The 20,819-nt window shown below is 49.5% G+C and overlaps 1 protein-coding gene and 1 long non-coding RNA gene across 3 annotated transcripts in view; one reads left to right on the top strand and one right to left on the bottom strand.

Annotated features, from left to right (window-relative positions):
- Nucleotides 1–11,624, bottom strand: part of HRH1 (histamine receptor H1) — a 110,206-nt gene extending 98,582 nt beyond the window's left edge. Inside the window, exon 1 of one of the 2 annotated variants that reach the window (XM_070360445.1) lies at nucleotides 11,491–11,624. The gene's annotated coding sequence lies outside the window, so the exon portion shown is untranslated. The remainder of the gene's footprint in view (nucleotides 1–11,490) is intronic. The other variant, XM_070360446.1, reaches the window with a different exon arrangement.
- A 54-nt stretch (nucleotides 11,625–11,678) lies between these two features.
- Nucleotides 11,679–20,604, top strand: LOC138984767 (uncharacterized). Its single transcript, XR_011462053.1, has 2 exons — nucleotides 11,679–11,897; nucleotides 18,004–20,604. It is a non-coding gene; the product is annotated as an uncharacterized lncRNA (long non-coding RNA).
- The last annotated feature ends 215 nt before the right edge of the window (nucleotides 20,605–20,819 follow it).

The following is a 20,819-nucleotide window of genomic DNA, read 5'->3' as shown; positions in this document are numbered from 1 at the left end:
AGGACTGCCTCGCCCAGCTCCACCACTCGGTCCTGCCGCGCCTGCCCCAAACATCTGTCTGTCCACTCCCCTCCAGGGCCCTCACCGCTGGTCTGGGGGACCCTTCTCTCTCACCAGGATGACTGCCGTAGCTCCCTTCCTGGTCTCCCCAGCTCCACATCTCCAGCCTCAGTTTTCAGATCTCTGCAATGGACACACTGACACTTCTCTCACAGGGCTGAAGGGAGGACGGGGTGACGCGATGAACCGAAAGCCCTGGCCAGGGAGAGCCTCCATCGGACTCGGCTCTCCACCAGGATGGAGGAGGGCCTTGGGTCTGCAGGGACCCAGGCTTGCCTGCCCCTGGGCAGGTGGGAAATCCTTCAGCGTGAGCCAGCCCACATGCTCTGATGTCATTCAGACTGGTGATAAACAGCAACATTTTGTTCTCTGGCTACCTCACTTTTTGTCTTAATCCTGGGCTGCTCCAGACTTCAGGCTAGGCAGAGGAGCGCTATTTACCCGCCCCTCCCACCTCCAGAGGGAATAAGCAGTGGGGGAAGCCCCCACCCTCTGTTCCTGACCTGTTAATGGATCTCCTGAGGGCCTCCCTCCTCAAGCCCGGTGCTGGGTGCTGTGAGAACCAATCAATAAATGACTGGCAAACACTGAGCTCCTGATATTAATATAACCGTGAGAAGAACTCATCTTGGCTCGGTGCTTCTCGCTACTTTTGAGATGCCTAAAAGGCTTTTTCAGGTACCCGAACACTATGAAGTGCTGGTACCTTCTCCAACTGCCATTGGCGTGATCAGGGCATGCCTGGTCTTTCGGGATCTAGCTGTGAACTCATCCAACTTCCTTCATCCAGTGTTTTTACTGCACGTGGCCATCAACCAGGCAGCTGGTACTCCTACACTCAGGCAATCTGGCGGCAGTAATGAAGTCATTCAACAGGCAGGGAGTGGACTGGGTAGGGCTCTCAACAGGGTCGTCAGGGAAAAGCACTCTGAGGAGTGAACAGCTGAGTCCTCAGTGATGGGAAGGTGCCAGTCACTGCAAGACCTCGGCGGGGGAGACTCTCAATAATGCTGTGAGTGGTGGTACTATTATTATTATTAGGATCCCCCTTTTCCAGATGGAGAAACTGAGGCCAAGGAGGTTACAATACTTCCTTCGAGGCCAAAGAGGTAACTATTTACGGAACCAGGTCAAAACTTGGAAACCCCAACTACTGCCACCAAACCCACCTGCCTCTAGGGTCCAGCCCTTTTCAAAAGAATCTTAACCTCAGAGATCTTCAACAAAGCAGCACGCAGCACCGTCTCAAGGGGGCTCCAGTCTAATCTAAGAAAACGCCTTTACACAAAAACACAAGGTGTGTTAGAAATTAATGCAGCGGTCCCCAACCTTTTTGACATTAGGGGCCAGTAGCAGGGAAGATGATTTTTCCACAGACTGGGGACATGGGAGATGGTTTTGGGATGACTCAAGCACACAACATTTGCTGTCTACCTTATTCCTATTACTATGACATCAGCTCCACCTCAGATCATCAGGCACTAGATTCCAGGGACCCCTGATAAGATTAATCTAGTTTCAAAATTTTAATCTCCAGTGGGATTTATTCTGAAACCTGACAAAATGACTCCCAGTTTCTTGGGGGAAAGGAAATCCATATGACATAGTTATTTTTTCTTTGGTTTATTTCATAAACATTTATGAGTTGCCAGGCTCTGTTTCCAAAGCTTTTCAAACATTAATTCTTTCAAACCTCATGACTCATGTAATACTCATAACAATCCTGTAAGTTAATACCGTCGCCAACCCCACTTTCTAATCGAAGGAATCACAGCAAAGACAGGGTAGATGGTCTGCCGGGGACACAGTCTGCAAAGCGGTGGAGCTGAGATCCAAACCTCGGTCATCTAGCGCTGGAAACTTTGCTCCTCACCTTAAACTGAATTTACAAGTATCATTCACACAATTGAATTTACATGGACAATTAGATTTTGTCTCTCTGCCTCTTTCTGTCATTTCTGCTCAGTCGTGTCTGACGCTTTCAATCCCATGGACTGTAGCCCGCCAGGCTCCTCTGCCCATGGGATTCTCTAGGCAAGAATACTGGAGTGGGTTGCCATTTCCTCCTCCAGGGGATCTTCTCAACCCGGGGATCGAACATGTCTACATGTTTGATCTCCTGCATTGCAGGCAGATTCTTTACCACTGAGCCACTGGGAAAGCCCCTGTGTCTTTCTGACTCACATGAACTTCTTTTCAGATGGTCTGATTTAAATGCAGAACTTACTGTTTCCCCCAAATTTGCTGTGGGGAAGTTAGACCGTCATCCTCCAGGGAGGCAGAAACTAGTTCTCCCAGAGGCTCACATTAGGCCCATCAAGGTGGACTGGCTATACAAGCAGTGGGATGCCACAGACAAAAGAAAGAAAACAGGCTTCCAAGAAGGACCCAGTGTCAAGGTTACACTGGCAGACCCTCAAGATCACATGTGTGGGCTGGAGATAGATCTGGGATTCACTTGGGCTCAGGGAGAAGGCCAGAGGGATGGATTCATTTACTGATTATTTTCTCTAGGAAGGGGCTTCCCTGGTGGCTCAGATGGTAAAGAATCTGTCTGCAACACAGGAGACCCAGGTTCGATCCCTGGGTTAGGAAGATGCCCTGGAGAAGGGAATGGCAACCCACTCCAGTATTCTGGCCTGGAGAACTCCATGGACAGAGGAGCCTGGCAGGCTATAGTCTAGCAACAGGGAAAAGCCAGCTAGTAAATAAATGAAGTTCTCCTGAAAGAATAAACCAAGTGACAACTAGAAAGTTTGTGAGAAATAAAGTGCCTAGAAAGTTTGAAAGAAAGAAAAAAAGAGAGAGAGAGAGAAAGAAGGGGAAAAAGATGGCTTTGGGAGCTGTTGACACTTAGGCTCCGCCAAGCATCCCCACGGGCTTCCCAGGCGGTTCGGTGGTAAAGAACCCACTTGCCAATGCAGGAGACCTGGGTTTGACCCCTGTGTCGGGAAGATCCCCTGGAGGAGGAAATGACAACCCACTCCAGTATTCTTGCCTGTGAAATCCCATGGACAGAGATGCCTGGTGGGCTGCAGTCCATGGGGTCGCAAAGAGTCAGACACGATTGAGCAACTAAACAGCAACAGGCATTCCCCCAGCAGCAGGGCATGGACCCGCACTGTTCTCCTCCAGCCACAGCTGCCCAGCCAGTGTCTACCCTGGCCCTGTCTGAGGCTTGGCCACCAGAATCATCAGAAAGTTCAACACCCAAACAGCCAGGAAGGAGACCTGCTGCTGAGGATGGGGTTCCAAGTGGCAAACCCTGGGGTCTGAGATAGAAAACCATGTGCATGGTACCCCCCTGGAGATGTGCAGGGCTTGCCGCTCTGCCTCTGAAGACACAGAGCCACTGAGGAACTGATGCAGGTTACAGAGGCAAGGGAAGGAAGACAGAGCCCATAGACAGGGTGGGGACAAATGGGGTAGAATGTGAAAAGAGGGCTGAGTGACACCGTCATCTGATGTCCAAAGCCAGACGTGTTAGAGAGTGATCAAGTGAAAAAAAAAAAAGTGAGAGTGTTAGTTGCTCAGTTGTGCCTGGCTCTTTGCGACCCCATGGACCATAGCCTGCCAGGCTCCTCTGTTCATGGGATTTCCCAGGCAAGAATACTGGAGTGGGTTGCCATTTCCTCCTCCAGGGGAATCTTTCTAACACTGAGACCGAACCTGGGTCTCCCCCATTGCAAGTGTATTCTTTACTGTCTGGGCCACCAAGAAAGCTCCAGAGAGGGATAACTTACTGTGAAAGATGAAACCGTTAAAACTATTCACAACTAGAAACTCTGTCTTCCTAGTCTGAATAATGGGGAGGTCATAGAGCTCCCTCATGGCCTTGTTTTGGGAATTAAGAGAGGTGATCCAAGTTAGCTCAGGGCTTGGCAGTTCAGTAAAAGAGAAACTGAGAAACTTGCCTAAATCTAGATCCCTTGGGAGTCGGGGAAATGGCTGGAGGAGTGTGTGGTCCCAGGTCAGAATCTGGGAATTCTAGGCAAACTGATATCACAGAGACAGAAGGAGGAGGTGAGCGCGGGTGGAGTCAGGTCCTTGCACTGCAGGCCCTGGGCAGACAGTAGTCATTAACCGCAGGTAGGGCTTCCCTGGTGGCCCAGGCGGTAAAGAATCTGCCTGCAATGCAGGAGACCTGGGTTTTGATCTGAGTCGAGAAGATCTCCTGGAGGAGGGCATGGCTACCCACTCCAGTATTCTTGCCTGGAGGATCCTATGGACAGAGGAGCCTGGTGGGCTCCAGTCCATGGGGTCACAAAGCATCGGGCATGACTGAGCAACAGATTTACTTTCACAACATTCACTTTCTTTCATGCTGGGTCTGCAGTTGCAGCAACTTGAGGAGGAGGAAGAGGAGGAGGAGGAGGAGACAGGCACCAGATTTTCACCCTGGGCTGAATTTCCTCCATCTGGGATGCCTGGCTGGAAGAACCCTACCCTGTGCTCCCTGCAGTGCTCAGGACAGCTGGGTTCATGGGCTCTGCCCACTTCCCTGAGGCAGCTCAAGCTGCTCTCTGTTGGAAGGTTCTGCCTTGGACTGAGCTGAGACCCGCTGTCCTTCTCCACCCTCCACTTAGCTTCCACCCACTTGGTGAGGGGGGGCAGCAGGGAACAGGGGGAGTCCCGGAATCCCCATGGGTCAATTCAAAACTCTTGATAAGAACAACACCCAGCTTACACAATCTCTTCTAGAGAACTGATGAAGTGGGAACACAGTCCACCGTGTGGCGTGAGGCCAGCCTAACCTCAACACCAAAGTCTGACAAGTAAATAGCAGAAGGGAAAATCACCAGTGAATCTCACTCATGAACTCTTGATGTTGAAGTCCTATGCAAAAACGGTGAGGAGAAACAGCCCAGCGATAAAGACGCAATAGGAAAACCCAAGTTGGGTTTATTCCAGAAATGCAAAAGTTGATCATGCTAACAGACTGAGAAAGAAAAGTCATGACCATCTGAGCAGATGTAGGAGAAACATCTGTTAAAAACTCTACTTCCATTCATGACTTAAAAGAAAAGAAACACTCAGCAAACTGGGAATAGAAAGGATCTTCTTCAATCTGATAAAAATTATCTGCCAAGGGAATTCCCTGGCAGTCCATTGGTTAGGACTTTGTGCTTTCACTGCTGGGGCTCAGGTTCAGTACCTGGTTGGGGAACTAAGATCCCTGAAGGCTGTCTGCCAAGACCCTAGAGTAAGCACTATACCCAATTGTCAAATGTAGACAGCCCTCCATAACAGAGAGGAAAAGAAGAAAATCACAAACCAAAAGGAATGGAAGGATTGAAAAGAAGAAACAAAGCAGTTATTTGCACCTCCTATGATCGCATATGATTTTCTAAAATAATCTACAAGCACATTTTCTAAAATTAGTAAGAGAGTTTGGCAAGATTTCTGGATACAAAACATGCAAAATACAAAAATATTTCTCCAAAAAGCAACCGATGTAGCATAATTTTTTTTAAAAAAATATGTGTTGAAAGATATAGATAGATATACCATTTACAATAGCATAGAAAATACCATATAACTAGGAATAAATCTAACAAAAATGTGCAAGGCCACCAAGGGAAAATTAGTAAACTGGAACTAAACTGCATCCTAAATCATGAAGAGAGATACCATGTTCATGGAAGTCTAAATATTGCACCCTCAACCCACAACGGGCAAGAGAGAACTCGGCAGGAACACCTGGCAGATGAGAGTAACCTGAGCTTATATTCTGCCTCCTGCTACTTCTAAAATGTGTGACTTTGGGTGTTCCAGCAAGCCCTCTGAACCCAGCTTCCTCACGGGTAAAACATGGGTGGCCAGTCCTGACTAGTTGTAAGGAGTCAATGGTAACAGAGCACTTTAGGAGACGGGAGGGATAAACTGGGAATTTGAGATTAACAACAGATACACACTGCCTCATATAAAATAGATAAACGACAAGGACCTACTACACAGGGAATATATTCATGTTGTGTGTGTAACAAGATCACACACACATATGTATATTCAGTTATATATATACACACACACATATATCACGTTGCTGTACAGCTGATACACTGCTGCTGCTGCTGCTAAGTCGCTTCAGTCGTGTCCGACTCTGTGCGACCCCAGAGACGGCAGCCCACCAGGCTCCCCCGTCCCTGGGATCCTCCAGGCAAGAACACTGGGGTGGGTTGCCATTTCCTTCTCCAATGCATGAAAGTGAAAAGTGAAAGTGAAGTCGCTCAGTCGTGTCTGACTCTTCGCGACCACATGGACTGCAGCCTACCAGGCTCCTCCGTCCGTGGGATTTTCCAGGCAAGAGTACTGGAGTGGGGTACCATTGCCTTCTCCAACTGAAACACTAAATCAACCATATTTAGCAAAAAAGAGAAGAAAGCACTTTGCAGAGTGTTGCATAAGTACAGGGATTCTTATGACTAGTATTATCACCCCTTGTTGGTCTGAGGGTGGGGGGAAAGCTCTTTCTACCATATTAGGCTGGCTGTGTCTTTGCTTCTGCTCATCAACTTGTCATCCAAGGCGTTGCTGGGCGCTTAGTCTGTATGCAACATTTTCTCATTCAGTGCTCCAGCAACCCATAAGGCAGGTGCTGTGTTAGCCCCATTTTACAGATGAGAAAGGTGAAACTCACACAAGCAACTTGTTATTCACACGCTCACTCCTGGACATTCATGAGCCCCTTCTATGTACCAGGAGCTGTGAATACCCTGGTGAATAAGATGGACATGGTCCTTGCTCTTTTCGAACTGACGGTAGAAGTGGGAAGACAGATAAAAATCATACCCCAAACTAACAAGCTGACAGGACCAAGATTCAGACTCAGGCCTGTTGGACACGAGAATCCATGTTTTGAACCATTCCCTGAGGTGTCTCCCTCAACTTCCTCTGCTCAATCCTCTCTGCTGTGATGTAATGGCTTCTAACACCCACTCTGCCGTCAGTGACAAGTTTCAATGGATCTTGCCATCTAAGCTGCAGCACAAATTGAGAGCTGTCAGCTTCCACCCTGGCTCATGTGATCCTTATGCATTATCACTGGAGAATTACAGCCGGGAAGATGAATGCATGAAGGAGGAGAGCATCCCGTAACCCCTCCCCCCAGCATCAGCAGCATTGTTCCCAACGAGTGTGCGCCTGAGTCCTCTGCCACCATTAACGGCAGAAGTGAGTCACTTATAAATAAGACTCAGGAGCTTTATTACAACGACATCCCAAGATTCAGAAATGCTCAGCGTCACTGTGAAAGGGAGGGCAGCAGGTGACTGGGCTTCAGTGATCCTCTGCCAGGTACGTCTTTCAGACAAAACGTCTTGGGTCAGGAGCAATTACAGCTAATGCCCAGCCTGAATGCTAATGAGAATTACTTACAATTGCTTGAAAGTCTCTGCCATTTATACTATCTGCTTTTCCCCTTCCTTCCTCTTCTTTTCCCACCCTGGCATTAACCCTGAGAAACAGACACCAGAAAATATCACTAATGGCCATTTTGAAGATGAGGAAACTGATGCTCAAGGTTACTCAGCTCAAAGAGCCAGGGGTTCTAATCCTGAACTTTTTTTTTTTAACTACACCATTCTGTCTTTAATGGGCTTCCTAGGTGGCTCAGTGGTAAAGAATTCATCTGCCAATGCAGAAGATGCAGGAGACCCGGGGTTCGATCCCTGGATTGGGAAGATTCCCTGGAGGAGGAAATGGCAACCCACTCCAGTATTCTTGCCTGGGAAAGCCCATGGACAAAAGGAACGTAGTGGGCTACAGTTTGGGTGGTGGCAAAGAGTCTTTAAGAAGAAAAAGAAAATCGGAACTCTGGACTAGTCTTCTCCACATGGAAGGAACACAAAATATCAGTCTGAAAGCCAGCAGGGGTGGTGTGTTCTGCTGGTGTCTTTGCCTTGGTGAGGACGGGGCAGACCTTATGAAATGACCTTCAAACCTACCCTCTGCCACGCCACAGCCACCAAGAAGTGCACACTTGTCCCTGAGAAATGACCACGAAACGAGAACCTGGGCAGAAAGAAGAGTCCTTCTTGTGCCCACACAAACCAGAAAATTGTCTCAAACCCATGCCCCTAAGAAACATGCCAGAGGATCAAGTTCAGGCTACAGTGTGAAGGGGTGCAGTTCGCCCAGACAGTGCTAAATGTGGTAATGCCTAGCATTTGTTGAGTACCTCGTACAGCACCGGAAGTTTTTTAAATAAGCCTGCATTGGGACTTGAGGCTTTCAGCCATTTAAAGCTTGAGCCTGCACTAAAACTTCTAGCCTGCACTAGACCACTCCCACTTTACAAACTAGAAAGACAGTCTCATGGAGGTCGGGTGGAGCCAGGCTACCAAGCTGCGTCTGTTTTGATCTTAATAGTAACTATAGCGCCAACTAACATCTCAAAAGCACTTCTGTGAATTGCCTGACTCCATCTAGGCGCTTTAGGCGCATGAACACACCCAGTTCTCTCACCAACCCAGCGAGGAATGTGCTAGAAATACTCCTGTCCTAAAAATGGAACAGAGAGGTACAGCAACTCGTCCAAGGCCATAGATCTCTTAAGTGGCAGGGCTGGGATGTGAGCCAGTGCCAGAATCCACACTTCTGATCTCTCCGCCATGCCTCCTCTTTGTTACTGAAAGGCCACACCTTTCCACCAGGCACTCCTTGATTATATAAAAAAAAAAAAAAAGGAAAGTGCAAACAGGAACAGGGAATCTTGAGAAAGTCTGAGGGGAGGAGGCTCAGATGCAAGCTCTTCCTACCTCGGACATTCAGCCAGGAAGGACCACTCCCAGCCCAGCACTGCCCTAACTCCTCTGGGGTTCAGGGGCTTGCAGGTTGCTCCAGCCTCCACCCAGCTCTGAAATCATGTTTGGGCAGCGCTGGGCCACCTCCACCCTCCGCCCCGGAGGGATTCTCTCTTTATGCTTGGAAGTGGTACTTGGCCTCCTTACAGACCTGCCCTCCAGCAGGGGAAACCCCTCCAGAGACAGCGGGACAGCCTCACGCTTCCGTGGGGGCCACCAAGCCCTGGGTTGTATGAGGGAAATTATGTGGGACTGTCAGGGATTTCTGTGATGACCCGCTCAGCGGTAGGCCTCCTGCACAACACCTGTCACAGAGAGAGGAGGGTGGTACAGGGGTAGGTGGCTCCGCGGTAAAGACCCTACATGCCAATGCAGGAGACTCAAGAGACGCTGGTTCAATCCCTGAGTCGGGAAGATCCCCTGGAGTAGGCACTGGGAACCTGCTCCAGTATTCCTGCCTGGAGAATTCCATGGACAGAACAGCCTGGCGGGCTACAGTCCATGGGGTCACAAAGAGTCAGATGCAACTGAGCACTCAGGCCTCAAGGTTGGTTTGTGTTACGGCATGTGTTCAAATTTCCTTCCTTTGTGCTTCCCTGGGGGCTCAGACGGTAAAGGATCTGCCTGCAATGCAGGAGACCACGGTTCAATCCCTGGGGTCAGGAAGATTCCCTGGAGAAGAGAATGACAATCCACTCCAGCATTCTTGCCTAGAGAATTCCATGGACAGAGGAGCCTGGTGGACTACAGTCTGTGGGGTCACAGGGAGTCAGACATGACCAAGCGATCAACACAGGGGTATTGGGACCCTGTTGCTTGACATCTCTCTATTTTCATCTCCGCTGCTACCAGCCACACTCAGGAGGGACCTAAGGTCCCATCTACAGCCTAGATGTCACTGACAATCTAGAAGGAGTCAGGCAAATCCCAAATCTGCCACAGACCAGCTGGGCAACCACAGGCAAGCTATTTAACCTCTCTGAGCCTCAACCGAAATAATAACAATAGTGCCTGCTTTGCAAAGCTGTTGTGAAAACTGAGCGGGATAATGCATAAAGACACTCTGACCTGTCCATTCTCTCTCCCATTCTCCGCCGGTTCCTGCCTGCCTCTAAAATTAAAGCCAAGATTAAGGCAGTCAAGACCTGCCTATCAGACCCCCAGCTCGCCTCTCCTTCATGCTCTGGAAACACGTTCCATCTTGGCGCCAGTCACAGGGCACTAGCTCCCACCATGGAATCAGCCCTGCAAGCACCTTGCGGCTGGAAGAGTTTGTTCAGAGTACTTACTCCTAGCACCACTGTGGGGCTCCAGGCCTGAGGTGGGAGCCCCCTGCTGGAGGACAGGAGCCCTGCATGGAACATCTCCCAGGCAGAGCCCATACCTCAGAGATTTAAGGGATGGGGTGGGGTCTCCCTGGGCAGCGGAGGGGTGGCTCAGATGGTAAAGAATCCGCCTGTAATGCAGGAGACTCAGGTTCAATCCCTGAGTCGGGAAGATCCCCTGGAGAAGGACATGGCTACTCACTCCAATATTCTTGCCTGGAGAATTCCCATTGACAGAGGAGCCTGGCGGGCTACGAGCCTGGCGGGCTACAGTCCATGGGGTCACGAAGAGTCGGAGAGGACTGAGGGACTACACTTACTTACTCCTTGGGCAGTGGAGGTGGGGGGCAGGGGGAGAGTGACCCAGAGAGGGAAAGAGGTTTCTGTGAAGATCCGCTGTGCTCCAGCCCCAGCTCCTGACTCCCTTGGCTCCTTCCAGAAAAACCAAGAGTAACTTCCATAATTGGGCTCCTTTCACCTGAAACGGCAGCCCCCACAGGGCTTCTGCCACCGGAATCCATTTCCTGACATGTAAGGGTCTCCCACCTTTCCAAAGGATCCTCCCTGAGCCACCATGAGGAGGAGGTGGCCGGCGCCTCCTGGGTTTGCAGCCAGGCTGTAGGGAAGGCTAAGGTGCTCTCCATGTTTCCCCGGCCCCCCGACACCCTAGCCCTGGTGATGCTGAACCTGGGGCTCAACCGCATCATGTGGTGGAGTGGTTTGGGTCCGGCCGACTGGGGCTCAACCTCCTGGCTCTCTCCTTGACTGGTTGGTGCTCCTAGGCGCAAATTGCCCCTTCTGAGTCTCTTTCCCCCTCTGTAAAATGGGTATAATAATACCGGATCATCGAGTTACAGGGAGAACCCAAAGAGATGAGGGATAACCCAGTGCCTGGCACACTCAACGCACTCAAGAGATGGGCTGGAACTATGGGGAGCCTCGAGGTCAGAGCCTGGGGCAGGGCTGGGAAAACTGGACCCTCTCCCGTCTCTCCGGTAGGAGCTCGAGGCAGCCGCCCCGGGCGCGCACCCTGGCGAACCCCGGCAGAGCCACAGGTGTCTGCGCGTCGGGGTGGGGGGAACCAGAGCTGGTTCTCAGGGTGCCGCGGACCCCTACCCGCGCCGCCCACAGTCCCCAGGGCCCCCAAGCGCGCCCACCCCACGCCGGAGGCTAGGGGAGCTCCGTGGCTCGGCCAGGATGCCCGGACCCAAGCCCGGCCGGCCGCGCAGCGTCTCGCCCCGCCGCCGCCGCCGCGCTCCGGCCCCTTGCCTGCGCCCTGCCCGCTCTCCGCCCCGACTCACCGGCACCGGCTCCGGGGAAAGTTTGGTGGCGCGGCGGCCGCGACGGCCAGGCTGCTCGGGGCTCGGTGGCGGCGCGGCGCTGAGGGAGCCGACCCGGAGGCGGGGCGCCGGGGGAGGAGCCGCGCCGAGGGGGCAGCCCGGAGGGAGGCCGGGAGGCGGAGACCCGGGCCCCGGGCCTGCCGCTCCCCGCCTCCGGCTCCGCGCGCCTCGGCCGCCCCCGCGCCTGGAGGCGGCGTGAGGGGCGCGACCTCTCTCCCTCCACAGCCGCCCCGGGGCCCGAGTGGCGCCCCCGGAGCGCCCTGCTTCGGGCCCGGCTCGGGGGCGCGGCTCCTCGGGTGGGGAAAGGAGCCTCAGAAGCTTGGCGAGAACTCCCTCCGCCCCGCGCACACCTGAGGGCGCGCAGAGAGGTAAGTCAGCCCGAGGAGGCCCAGAGCGGGAGAGTCGGAGCTGCGATGCTGCTTGGCCAAGTGAGCCACAGCCCGACTGACTCCCAGTGACACTTCAGTCCCCCACGGCCCTGCCGGAGAGGCCGATCGAGGGACAGACGAAGGGGCGCCGCGGAGACGAGGGCTGACAGATAGGCACCCCACCCCCTGAGGCTCCACCGCGATCTAGAGAGACAACCCCCGCCCCACCACCCCGCCCCAGGTCTGGAACTCCACCTCTCCTCTCCCGCCAGCTGTTTCTCTCCAGCTGCTCAGATGAGCTCAAGTTTCAAAATTCAGTGAGTTCCGGTTAGCATCCTAAGGATGGGGGGCGGGGGGGGAGGTGGTTCCTCTGCAGGCCTCCTCTGCCCCCGATGCCGGGAGCCTGAGAATTCTTCCCGGCTGCCTTCATCCAAGGGACCGAAGAAGCAGAATTCTCTCCCCTTCCTCAGTGCCAGGAAAACTCCACTGGAGCCACTCAGCTGGTATCTTATCTCAACACTCCAAAAGAGACACCCAAACTTAGTAGGGGAGATGGGTGTTTGGAAGGAGGGAGGGGCTTCCTTGGTGGTCCAGTGGTTAGGACCGACGCTTTCACTGCAAGAGAGCATGGATGGGTTTTAATCCCAGGTCCTGGGAACTAAGATCCGCGCATACCCCGCTGCAGGGCCAAAAAAATAAAAAATAAAATAGAAGGGGTTGGCTGGGTGTGGGTTTGGGGCTATTTCATGGTGATATCTTAGCCTCCACTGAGTGCAGGGAAATTCCACTCAGAGGTAATGAAGTGGTGCAGTGATTTCGAGGCCCAGCTTCATGAGCTCTGTATGGTATGTGGGTGATCTGGCTTTCCCACCTCAGGGTCCACATCTGTAAAATGAGGGTTAATAAAAACAGCTGTCATTGTGCCATGCACCTTTCTAAATGCTGCAAGTACTTACTCATTCAGTCCACACAACAGCCCTGAGTAAGTGGAAACTATTATTATCGCTCTTTTGCAGAGACGAGAACTAGGGTACAGAGAAGCTAAGTGAATTACTCAAGGTCACACAGGAGAACTGGGAGCCTAACCTATGCAGCCTGGCTCCAAGGCCCAAAGTCATAATTATTGTACTGTAATTTTCCTCTCAATGGGGCTGCCGAAAGTCCCAGGAGATCATTATGTAAAGGAGTTAGCAAGTGCTCCGTAAATGGTAGCTCGTGGATTTCTGAGCCTGTCTACACGGAGGGGATTTGAGGGGAAAGAGGAGACTGGATTCTGGATAACTGGCAGACCACGTTATTCTGACTTTTATGAAACCGAGAGGCAATGGATTTCCCATGTGTTCCTCTGACTGGCCCCCTGTGCCTTAGCATAGCCCCACGACCAGGACCCACCCTGAGTCCACAGTAAGCCCCCTCCATTCCCTGGTGATCCTCCAGGGCCTCCATATTTTACACTGTACCAGACTCTTGCACCCTTTGGAACTGAGTGAGCACTTGTGGTAGCAACTGTTATAAACTCTATAGGAAATGCATTTCTGCTCTCCACAGCTGTAGGGCTGATAGGAATGAAGTGGCGGGGGCGGGGGGGGGGAGACCCTCGAAATGGCTGGGTCCATATCCATCCCCTCTCGCCTTTCTACAATTCAGCAAAGGCTTGATTATTTGGAATTCCTCTGCAAAGTTTCACTTCCCGGGCTGGTTTTAGACCTACTAAAGCCCACAGTGATCAGCATTTTGAGAAACATCAATATGTGAAAAACAGCACATCAGACAGTAATTGAGGTCCCTCATGATCAGGGTGTGTTTTGTTTTCTTATGGCATTTGAAACTGATGTATCAGGAGATAACTCAGGCCATATCCTGGGTGTGTGGGGTGGAGAGGGAATAGCCAACTTCCTAAGAATATATAGGCAGCAGAAGAAAAATAATAGCTGGACCTTGGGTCACACTTAGTGTTTGCCAGGCTAGTCCAAAAGTGTTACATAATCTATTTTATCTATTCACAATAATCCTATGAGGTAGATACTATTAACCTGCCATTCTGCAGATGAGAAGACTGAGGAACAAAGCGATGAGGAGATGTGTTTAGTAAACACAGCCAGTGAGTCACCTCAAGATCAGACAGGTAGAAAGCAGCTGAAGCAGGTCTGGAACCTGGATCAGCCTGGATCCACAAGCCTCTTTTACTTCTGTGGTTTGTGAAAGAAAACTAAAAAGGAGGAATCACTTGAGGCCCTGAGTAGAGACTAGAGGTATGGATTAAAAAGAAATAGAGATAAATTACAAGTTTGGGATTTAACATATATATACTGCTGCTGCTAAGTCACTTCAATCGTGTCCGACTCTGTGCGACCCCATAGACGGGGGCCCATCAGGCTCCCCCGTCCCTGGGATCCTCCAGGCAAGAACACTGGAGTGGGTTGCCATTTCCTTCTCCAAGGCATGAAAGTGAAAAGCGAAAGTGAAGTCGTTCAGTCGTGTCTGACTCTTCGAGACCCCATGGACTGCAGCCCACCAGGCTCCTCCGTCCATGGGATTTTCCAGGCAAGAGGACTGGAGTGGGGTGCCATTGCCTTCTCCGATATATATACTACTACATGTAAAATAGGTAAAAATGCAGACCTATAGTACGGCACAGTGAGCTATGTCCACTATCTTGTAATAACATACTGGAAAAGAATCTGAAAAAGAAAATATGTGTAACTGAATCTTTGCTGTATACTTCAAATTAACAGAACATTGTAAGTTAACTATGTGTGTGTGAGTCGCTCACTAACTAAAGAGTTAGTGTCCAACTCTTTGCGACCCCATGGACTGCAGCCCACCAGGCTCCTCTGTCCATGGAATTCTCCAGGCAAGAATACTGGAGTGGGTTGCCATTCCCTTCTCCAGGGGATCTTTCTGACCCAGGGATGGAGGGAAGCCCACGAGTTAATTATAATTTTTAAAAAGAAATTGATTAAAAATATCTGTTCTGCCACTTGTTTGCTTACTTTGCTTCTCTGAGCCTGTTTCCTCACCTGTAAAATGAGAAGAATGACGCCTATGCTATGTCTAGGATTTTAGTGGTGATCTTTTGGTAGCAGGATACATTAAACCCAATTGTAACCAGCTTTAGCCCAAAAGGGCTTTAAGCTGAAAAATGCAGGAAGTCATTCTGGATTCAGACACAGTCCATGCCAGAGACTCAAGGGAAGTTGTCATGAATCTGTCTCTATCTCTTGACTTTCTTCTTCTTTTTTAAAATATTTATTTATTGGGCTGCTCCAGGTCTTACTTGAGGCATGTGGGATTTTTTAGTTGCAATAGGTGAACTCTTAGTTGCAGTACGTGGGATCAAGTTCCCCAACCAGGGATAGAGCCCCAGGGTGGAGTCCCAGCCAACAGACCACCAGGGAAGTCCCTTGACTGTTTTTTATTTTTGCTTCAGGTTTATTAGCAGGCTAGATCTCTTTATGCTGCTGCTGCTGATGTTTAGTTGCTCGGCTGTGTCCAACTCTTCCCCACCCCTGCACTGTAGCCCGCCAGGCTCTTCTGTCCATGGAATTCTCCAGGCAAGAATACTGGAGTGGGTTGCCGTTTCCTTCTCCAGCAAATCTTCCTGACCCAGGGATCAAACCCACATCTCTGGCTTGGCAGGTGGATTCTTTACCATGAGCCACCTGGGAAGCCCAGGTCTCTCCACAGGGAGGCAGAAATGGCCCGTTAAGCAGCCTCAAGCCAAGAGATCACTTCCTTCTCCAAACCTCCAGCAAACATCCTAGATCTGACTCCCATTGGCCTGGCTTGAGTCACATGCCCAGCCCTGAACCCATCATAGTTGCTCTGATTGGCCAAACCTGAGTCACATGCCTTTATAACCAGAGTGGGAGAGGGGGGTCAGTCCTCCCCAAGTCACCAGGACTAGAAGTGGGTGAGAGATGGTTCTATAAAAGAACATCAGGGTGGGGCTTCCCTGGTGGCCCAGTGGTTAAGAATCTATCTGCCGATGCAGGGGACACAGGTTTGATGCCGTGGGTTAGCCAAGCCCGTGCACCACAACTACACAAGCCCACGTGCCTAGAGCTCGTGCTGTGCAAAAGAGAAACCAACACAGTGAAAAGCCCTTGCCCACAACAAAGAGCAGCCCCTGCTCACTGCAGCTAGAGAAAGCCTGCACACAGCAACAAAGACCAATCACAGCCAAAAATAAATTAATATTTAAAAAAAAGAAAATCAGGGTGTTAGTAGCAGAATAAGGGGGCATCAGTGCTGTGCAGGCACAGATGTCTGCTTCCTCACAGAGCCCTTGTATGTTAAATACACCTGTGTCTGCAAAGTGTATGGCTCTGGTGGGTACTCAGGGACTGAGTCCCTCCCTCGTCCCTGTCCTCTAGGAAACAGGATTCACATCCCACCAAACCCAGGCCACCAGCTTCCTTGTTCACATGCGGAGACTAAGAAGCTCCAGAGACGAGAAGGGACTTTGCCCAGGGTAACCCAACAACCAGCCAAGCAGTCATCCAATCTGTGTCTTTTGACCTGAAACAAATCTCAGTGAAAGTCTGAGCTGAGAACTTTGAGACCCTCTCTGCGCCAGCGGAGTTCTCTGGCACGCGCACAGGGTGGGTAGGAAAGATCCGGCACACTGAAGACCCAGAGGAAGCGATGCCACTCACGTGGGGGTCCCAGACTGTGCGCCAAGCTGTGGGCTGGTGGGTCCGGCAGAGTGCCGGTCCAGCCGCCTGCCCATCACGTTATGAACTCGGCCATCTCTGGGGACTCTGCACTCTGGAGGCTGAGAGATCCAAGCGCTCACGTTTCCTACGGCTGCCCCAAGTAGGTAACACAGCCCTTCCCTTGTTTAGTTTCTGGCTCCGTTTATGAGAGGGGAGGTGCCTCCTTCAGGACCCAAGTGGACCAAGTAGCAAGCATGTGACTGAGAGCTGTCAATATTGACCCTTTCAATTTGGCCCTTGACTCGGCTCTAGGGTTTCCAACCTTGGGCAGGTCGTCTGACTTCTCCACTCTAAGTATAGTTAGGCTGGCACGCTGTGAAGTGATCTATTTAAAGGAAGCTGGGCAAGACTCGCACACATCTGGCTGCAGTGGCTAGACCGCTCCCTCCATCCCCCGTCAAGTGAAGCACACCAGTTTGCTATACGCACTGCTGTGGGGAGTGAACATTGCTACGGCCTTGCTGGAGGGTACTCTGGATCCAGAGGATGACACCTTTAAAGATGTTCAGACTATTATTCCATACCCTACGAAGTTTTCCTGAGAAAATAACCATGGATATCACCAAGATATGCACAAAGATATTCATTGCAGGACTGGACGTAGTAGTGAAAGACTGAAGATAATCCAAATGTCTAACCACGGGGGATTGGTTAATTTAATTATGGTTCCCAGGTGGCACTAGGGGTTAAAAAAAACAAAACAAAACAAAAAAAACCCACCTGCCAAAGCAGGAGACATAAGAGACATGGGTTCGATTCTTGGATCGGGAAGATCCCCCTGGAGAGGGGAATGGCAACCCACTCCAGTATTCTTGCCTGGAGAATCCCATGGACAGAGGAGCTGGTGGGCTACAGTCCATGGGGTTGCAAAGAGTCAGACATGACTGAAGAGACTTAGCACACACACACTCATATGGATAGAGTAGACTATTATACAGATAAGATTGTACTACAGCATATAGAATTATGTGAAAACCGATTATAATATGAATGTCAAAATGAGAAAACAACAAAATTCTGTAAAGCAATTATTCTTCAATTAAAAATAAATAGATTTATTTTAAAAATAGAAGCTTAAAAACTAGTAAGTTATAAACTCATTTTGTGAAGAAATACACCTATTTATGTATTTAAAAGCTTAAAATGGTTGTATCAGAGATAGGTGGGAAGGAGAGAAAAATCTGTGGGTGTTCTTGGTTTTCACATACCTGTGTATGTTTCTAACATTTCATTAATAAATTTGTGTTACTTCGTTAATTAGGAAAAATGCCCAGTAGTTTTTACAGAGATTTTTGCTGGTTTCCTTTTTAAAAAAGCACTTTTACTTCTTGAAAATCACCATCAGGAATGAGGTTAAACTGATCTTTCTCTCTCTCTCTGTCTCTCAGGCTATGATATGTGGAGACAAATGGGGAGCTGGGTGTTGAGAGAGCAGCGACAGCCACAGAGCAATACAGCGCAAGAAGCCTGCGCCAGGAGCCTCCACCCATTTGCTGTGTGACGCCGGGCAACTCACTCAGCATCTCTGGGCCTCAGTTGCTACATCCACAAGATGAAGTGTTTGGTTACATCACCTCCGGCGTTCTTTCCAACATGCAAATTCTACTATGGATAAGTCTGTGTGCGCCAATGAACGTTCATAAATTATTTTCGTCTCTCCAGACCCGTGAGACTGTGGAAAACTCTGCCTGCCCTGTGTCTCAGCACGTGCCTCCTGCTCAGTCTCTTTATCCAGCTGCTTTGAAATTGGCAAATTCATGGGGAAGCACATTGACTTCAGGCTCTCATACTCTGGGATTTCCAGCACTCAACTCCTGGCTTCCTGGATAGCTCTTTGAAGCCTTTTAACAGATTTTAATTTTCTTTTCAACCATTTTATCTAGGTCTTCTAGTTGTTTATTGAGAGGGTTGATCTCTCTCTACAAGTTAGTTTGTCACAGGCAGAAGCAGAAGTCCCTTCATATGTTAGTAAGTAAAACAAGTAGTTATAGAATGGTATGTAAAGTGGGTTCTGTTTATATGCAAAGTATATATGTATATATATGTGTGTGTGTGTGTGTGTTCATGAAGAAGAAAGAGAAAGAACAAAAGCTATACACATTGCCTAACTACTGAGGTTTTCATTTTTTAACATAAATATTTCCAGTTTTATACAATGGACACTGAGCGTGTCCAAACTGGGATTGACTTTTGAGGTAATTTATAGTCCATTCTAAAGGAGATCAGCCCTGGGTGTTCCTTAGAAGGAATGATGTTAAAGCTGAAACTCCAGTACTTTGACCACCTCATGCAAAGAGTTGACTCACTGGAAAAGACTCTGATGCTGGGAGGGATTGGGGGCAGGAGGAAAAGGGGACAACAGAGGATGAGATGGCTGGATGGCATCACCGACTCTATGGACGTGAGTTTGAGTGAACTCCAGGAGATGGCGATGGACAGGGAGGCCTGACGTGCTATGATTCATGGGGTTGCAAAGAGTCGGACACGACTGAGCAACTGAACTAAACTAAAACTAATACCCATTTTGAAAATGAGGACGTGAAGGCCAGGAACATTTAAATTCATTTCAATTCAACAATTATTGGAGACTTGTTGTGGGCAGAGAACCATGCAGTGGGCCTCAGGGCATCCAAAGACATGTAAGACCCAGTTACCTAATCCTCTGTTCCAAGTGTCTCCAGTGTGTGCTACACTTTGGGAGATGAGGATGAAGATGACAAGAATCTGCCCTCAAGAAATGCTGGCTATGGAGACAGTTATTCAGATAAACCACTCCACATATGATGTGATAAATGCTAAGGTAATGACATGGCAGAGATTGTGGTTTTCTTCTTAATAGCTACTCTTTCAACATCCAACTAAAAGATTGTATTTTGCAGCCTCCCTTTAGTGAGTTGTGGTCATGTGACAAAATTTTGGCCCATGAGATGTAAGAAGAAATGTTGTGGGGGTTTCTGGGAAGTCTTTTTAAGGGAAACAGCAAATCTTCCCTTTTTTCTACTGCTCAGAATTTAGATGCAATGTCTGGAGCTTTAGAAATTCTTTTGACCTGTGAAGGGACCCCGTACTAGGATGATGGAACAGATAAAAATAGCCTTAGTCCCCAACACCATGGAGCTGCTCTATCAGCCCTGTATTTCTCTGTTTATACTTACTTCACACAGGAGAGAAATAATCATCTTATTTCTTATGCCACTATTATTTAGGATTTTTTTTCTTACATACAAATAGAGAAAGTCTCAATTTATACAAATCCTAAAAATAAAATGTTACAGGAGCAAAGGAGTGAGTGAGGAAAGAGTGAGTATTTCCACTTTTGAGCAGCAAAGAAGTCAGAATAGGTATGGAGGTTGTGAAGAGAGTTTGCCAATGAGATGGGCAGGGATGAAGGAGGAAGAGTGGACCAAGAAGGGAGCCTGGGCACAGCGCAGGGAATGGGCAGACGGGTGTTGGAATCATGCAGCCTGGATTCAGACCCCATCACAATCACTTCATTGCTCTAAGCCTCAGTTTCCCCATCTGTAAAATGGGGGTAAAAATAGTGTCAGCTGCATCAGGTTGTAGTGAGGATTACATGAGTTAATATAATGTTCCTGGTGCCTGGAGAGTGCTCAGGAAAGGCTGGCTGTTAATGTGTGTACCTGAAAATTGGGATAATCATAGTCTGATCTCTAAGGTCAGTCAGTGTAGATAACACAGCACAGGGCACTACCCAGACTGGGTGCCCAGCTATGGAGCCCCCTTTCTCCCGCTGCTGTCAGGGAATTTACAATCAATATTTAACAAGTCTTCACCAAGCCCCTGCTCTGAGCCATGTACTGGGCCAGGAGGTTGCTGACTTCAGGAAGAATCAGACCTTATCCCTGACTTCCAGTTGCTTACAGTCCCGAGGAAAGGAAAGAAAAATAAAAAGACGAGCATAATACAGTATGAGAAATGCAACAGTGGTCCAGGTTCAGTCCACGAACTCAGGTGAGCAAGAAAGGTAACATTATTTTGGTTAAATAAGCTCAGTCTCGGCTATGATCTCCCATATTAGGTGGGAAACCTTAATCTCAGGCAAGCTGAGATTTTCCTGTTTCTCTGGGGGTGGTGTTTCAGTTCTATGGATTTTGTGGGGAGTGTCTGAGGTGTGTCATCACTAATCCATGCTGATATCTGTTGAGACATCTTTATTCCTATCTGAGGAGGGGTCACCCACACA

Source organism: Bos mutus, chromosome 22 (genome assembly GCF_027580195.1).
Source record: "Bos mutus isolate GX-2022 chromosome 22, NWIPB_WYAK_1.1, whole genome shotgun sequence".
In the NCBI taxonomy this organism is placed as follows: domain Eukaryota; kingdom Metazoa; phylum Chordata; class Mammalia; order Artiodactyla; family Bovidae; genus Bos; species Bos mutus.
This window is presented reverse-complemented; position numbering and strand designations above follow the sequence as displayed.